This window comes from Macrobrachium nipponense, chromosome 28 (genome assembly GCF_015104395.2).
Source record: "Macrobrachium nipponense isolate FS-2020 chromosome 28, ASM1510439v2, whole genome shotgun sequence".
Classification (NCBI taxonomy): Eukaryota; Metazoa; Arthropoda; class Malacostraca; order Decapoda; family Palaemonidae; genus Macrobrachium; species Macrobrachium nipponense.
The window spans coordinates 4,067,719-4,073,718 of record NC_087217.1 but is presented as its reverse complement, the minus strand read 5'-3'; positions in this window follow the sequence as shown (position 1 = coordinate 4,073,718).

The window sequence follows — 6,000 nt, the reverse complement described above, 5'->3', positions numbered from 1 at the left end:
CTAAAACCGAATCAAAATCTACGTTTGCTCCAAATACTTATCAGTCTTTAAAAATTATAATTCACTAAACTTTTAAAAGAAAATTTTAATTTCAAATCAAGACTTCACATTGAAAAATGATTGTTTGATATTGCAGTAAAAATATTTATGTATTCATTCTTTTTGTTGTTTTTCAATTGTATTTTTCATATATTCCTCTTTAAATAACTTGGTTAAATAGATACCTATATTGTTTTATAGATATCTAGCTTTAGAGAGACAGAGGTATGAAACACTTTTTAAGATTTAAAGGGCTATCATGTCATATTGTCAATTAGGAATAATTCTACGGTTATTTTTTGTGAAAAGATTGGCTCTTATCCTTTCATATCCATTATGTTTGTGGACGGAAATATCTGCGTAGTCATTCGATTTTTTAATTATATATATATATATATATATATATATATATATATATATATATATATATATATATGTATATGTATTATATACATATATTAGTATATGTATATAGTATGTATATATATATATATATATATATATATATATATATATATATATATATATATATATATATATGTGTGTGTGTGTGTGTGTGTGTGTGTGTGTATGTGTGTGTGTGTGTGGAAAGAGTTATCAAGGAACAGTCCAAAAATAAAGCAAGAAAACTTCCCTTACGGATTCAACACTGCTGTAGGCAAGAGCTTCCAGAAAGATTTCTGAGCGCCAGATATGACATTCAGATTTATTATGCAGTATGCTGCAATGCACTGGACGTTTTGTGAGATTGCTCGTATTAGTTGCAAATGCGATTCCGTCGTCACTGTAAAGGTCACAACATCTCTAGATGATTTTCCTTAGCAAGGTCAGATTTAGCTCTTTCTCTCTCTCTTTGCATAAGTCCGGTTGTGATGGTTTAAGATTGTTTTACCCTCCGTTATTGTGATTACTAGAGAAGGATGAAGAGCGTTTTTCTTCTTCTTCAGATGATAAAAGTTAGATAACAATACGTCATATCCATAGCATAAAAAATCTCGGTGAGTCAATTGTTGTCCTATTTTTCATTTTTCTCAGACAAGATATCTCACTCCCAGACTCGGTACAAAAGCAACAAACCCAGACATCTGCGTTTAGATAACAAATATTAGTGTGTGTTCTTATTCTACTCGGTTTTGACATTGCCATTTCATTCACGCGAGCGGTACCACTAGAATCACGAAAATATAAAGGCTCCTTGCAAATCAATCCTAAAGGTTAGAAACTCTTCCACAAGAACAAAGCTTTTAAATGGGACTATATATAAATAAGTCTGTCTTTGCCGCTAAAGGTTTGGGTTTCGCTAGAAAACGTTCCGCAGATAGAAAGGTTTTCGCGTAAGCTTGGCTGTCTTATAGTGTGATTATCATTTGAATCAGTATGAGATTGATTTTTTAATATGTATACTATCTGAAAATGTGATTCTTTGTATTTTCATTAGTTATCCTTTTGTGCTGTTTTCTCAATATTTCTTTAATAATTTCATAGGGTATTTTATTGGGAAAAGAAAACTTCTTTTTAAAAATTATGAATATTTAAGGTTTCGAAACTAAATCAGTAATACCAAATGACAACAAAATGTACGTGATTACACATTGATTTTCCTGATTAATGTCTGTGCATTGAAATTGCAGTGAATTTGACTTTCAATACAGAGCGAGATTTTTCGTTGCTGTTTTTCGAGCCTCGTTGCTGTAGGCATTGCTTGGTTATATTAAACTGTCCTCTGTGTTAAACCAGTTTATTTTTCTCCCCGAAACGTAATATAGGTTTCATACTGGTCACACTCCGGCTCGTATTTTTCTTAAATGGTACTCTAAATGCGGAGAGGCAGAAACTCAGAATGGGCCTAACTGACAATCCCTGGATTTTTCTTGAATATATTGAAGTTTTCAGGGCCGTTGTGTGGAAACCACGGAGAGCTTTCTCTCTCTCTCTCTCTCTCTCTCTCTCTCTCTCTCTCTCTCTCTCTCTCGTACGAAAAAACCAAGAATGATCCCCTATATTTGAATGGGAAGTGACCTGCCGTTGATTTTTATTTGACCGATTTAAAGAAGTCTTCGTCGTAACCGTTCTTGGAAAGTATAGATTTTTCACTTGGCGATGCATATGGACCTTTAGACTTTGCCTGCAGTGTCACGGTAACTTCTTCATGAACGCCAAAAAGTTTCTATATTCAGAGGTCCCTGGGCTCCGTTTACATCACGAAGATTTCAGTCAGGCTCACAGTTATTATACGCTTTATGCTGCCATTACTTGGTAGCCGCCGAGAAACTTGTCAGTCCTCTTTGTGGAGCTGTGCTCTGTGACTTCAGATAAGTACTTTTTTTTTTTTCTTTTAATTGTTGATTTTTTTTTTTTTTGTGGGGGGTGGTTGATACACCTATCAGAAATTATGTATTTTTAAAGGCAATCAAACTTTTTTTTTTTTATAAGTATGGATGTATTCCCCTTTTTAGTTTTCTGTACAAGAAACTATTAAGATGGCTTTAGTCTGTCCGTCCGCACTTGTCCGCCCTCAGATCATAAAAAACTACTGAGGCTAGAGAGCTGCGAATTGTTATGTTGATGATTCACCCTCCTATCATCATACATTCCAAATTGCAATCATCTAGCCTCAGTAGTTTTTGTTTTATTCAAGGTTAAATTTAGCCATGATCGTGCCTCCGGCTCTAAAGAAAACTCATTTGTGCCGAAGAAACTTCTGCGTATTTCTTACTTGTTTAATAACTGCTCTTAGAATATTTATTTGCATGCAATTATCGTACTTCCCTTTCATCAGACCAAAATAAATCCTACTTTACATTCGTAAAAACATCCGTGTAACTTTGATGCAGTATTCTCCAGAATGATAAATAGTATTTTTTTTCTTAGCAAGTAATATTGTGAAAGGCGAAAATTACGTTATTACGCAGATAGTCTTTATCGAAAAAGTTGTGAAATGATGCTGTTCTGTGGATGGTCTAAAAGAGACAAGGTTCCTTTTTAGCGAGTTCTTATTCGTGCTTCTTTTTAAAAAGAACCTTCAATATGCAGTCCGTACAGAGCCCGTAATGCTTAATGCTGTGAAGGGCAAACAAGCCCAGCAACAATAATGCAACGTTTGTCTCGGCAGGCCTCGTTTAGGTGATAAAAAGTGGTCTTTTGTTGAACTTAGAAGTTTGTGGAAGGGGAAACTTTCGAGAAACATCCGTACTTTTTTTTTTCCTACATTGTAAAGTTTAGCCCCCCTCGTCCTTTTCTGTAGCCCTTGGGGAGCTTCGGGGGTGCTATCCTCGTCACTTAAACTAGGGCGCTCTTCAGCAATTAGCTTAGCTTTAATGGCTCCCGTTCGTATTTTTCGAGCGTGCCTGAACTCTCTGATCGCTTCCCCCCGCCCTCTGGTGTTCATGTGTATGGTGATGAATTTATGTTCAAATACATTTTTCATACCAGACTGATACGCAACCTACACTAGATATCCATTGCTGGACTAATATAATAATTTTTATGAAATTTTCATTCTTTTATATAATAATAATAATAATAATAATAATAATAATAATAATAATAATAATAATAATAATAATAATAATAATAATAATAATAATAATAATAATGCCCGCCCCTTATTGAGAAATTATTGGCCTTATGCACTCGAAGAGAGAGAGAGAGTTCTTAAGCTTTTGAAATGATAAGTATAAACTGTCGATCTGAGTGTGCAGAGTAATATATTCATTGGCATGATACTTCCAAATAAAAATAATTTTTTTTTGAAAAGGTTGTGTATAAAATTTTGATGAAATATAGTATTTTCGGAATTTAAAAAATTCATTGCGGTGTTTTTTTTTTGCATGAAATATGCGCTGGGGCACCAAACATCCTACAAAAATACTTTTTGGAAACTAACAGCTCATGGAGTCGGTTAGTCCAACGACAGTATTTTTTTTCTCTACTGTGAAATTTTGGACTTTGATCACTGCTTTCATTTACTCACACGTGCACCGGAGTAAATGCTTATGCTATTGCTGCCACGAAGCCTTAGCTGAGAATAAAATTAGGATTCGTGGACCCGTGAGTATATATGTTAATTACTTTGCCAAATAATTATTTTTGATACGTTAAATAGATATCCTCAACTCTAACTTAATTGATTTCAAGTATAACATCTTTGAAAAGAAACATTATTTATCGATAAGTAAATAATCTGGCACCTGCATATAACATTTCCATAAGGAACAATGAATTAAGAAACTACGCCAATTGTTGGAGGCTCGACTCCAACTATACGTAATTAACTTTCTTTAAGAAGTCAGGTGTACAGTCTCCTTTGGGGGTAGAATTCATTCACAGTGTTCCTTAATCCAGGCTTTGATCCCTCTTGACGTAGGACCACTGTGGCGAAGGACTCTTGAAGCCCACGGAATCCGTTCCAGGGTTCGATTGCAAAAGCCTTTCACAGGTTATACGTTTTGGGTTAAATGGAGAGGATTTTACAATTCAGCAATTTTTTCAGCAATTTTTCTTTATGTCTCGATGAACAGGAAAAAGCTTAATGGCTCAGATATATATTCATTGCTAATCATCACTTCTTCGATACTAATAGAGGTTGTTTTATAAAATTTTATGAAGTTGCAAGTTTTCATAAATGGTGTAGTAGTAGAATTATGAATGTTATAGGAATTAATTATAAGTATTTCACACATTCCAGGGTTGTCTTTCATATTCAGTACAACATATGCTTAGAAGTTAGCTATTTTCTAATTTTGAGAGTATTTTCATTGGGTAAAGATAAATAGTCAGGGACATAAAAAGGATAGCAGTAAAGCCAATAATAGTACTGAGTATGGTATGTTCAGTGATAGTTTTAATCGTAAAGAAGAACTTCATATTTCTGTACACAACCTCTCAGCTTAGTTGTATGACATTTTTTTTCTTTGGATCAGAGAATTTTGCAGCTCTTGAAAATTTGTGCATTATTGTTCCAGGAAATCTTAAGTACTGACCATCCGTTAGTATTGAAAGTCTAAGTTATTATACTTAAACACATTCAGAGAAAGATACTCTTGTTGTTGAGTTTCTTCCCACGTGAACATTTAGGGAAACAAAAGATAGCTTAGTCAGATAAGTCGATAGAAGTGTCATATTATGATTAATTTTCTTGCATTACAAAATCTATCCAGACTTTGTGGCGGCTGCAGCAATAGCATAAAATGTGTCGGAATTGGCTTCAAACATGCACACTTTGGAATACAGTATGATTCTAAAAAAAATTGGTACACTGTTAACTCATGAATGGTGAAAATGAACCTGCTGACTAATAAGCATTTGATCTATTAAATTGTAGAGGCAAGGCTGGAAATTTTATTTTGGCCAGAATTTTAAAGAACATGCTGTAAAGTATTGTGTTTGCACACCACGTTTTTATAAAGGGAGCCGAACTTCTGGAATAAATACAATTATTGGTTGTTATCCCGTTAATCATATTTTCAGTCATTATGCAATAATGAATAAACTTTTCTTGGATATATTTATTTATTCTGAAAATTCTCTTACCTGTTCTCATACTCATCTATTAAAAATGAACAAATCTTTTCGGCGTGAGTGACCCTGGTGGTTATGGCGCCGGATAATTTGCAATCAATCAAGCAGAGTCCTTGTCCAGGTAAAAGGAAAAAATAACGCTCGTTCACCTGTTCAAGTACCACTCAGTAATGATAATTAGTAGCGTGTCGTACGACGAGAGAGCAGGCTTCAAAACCGTTCCACGGAAGTTTATATTTTCGTCCCTTGAAATTATTCATGAACTACAAATCCTCCTTTGCTGTATTAAATAAATAAATAAATAAATAAAAAGTTACATTGAAAACGTATTGTAAGTTAATGGAAGAATCAATGTTTCAATTTGTAGGACACAAGATCCGGTTTCATAAAAGTCGCGTTACTGTGGTTTTGTTTTCCCTTATCCCCCCTTTTTTTTATTCG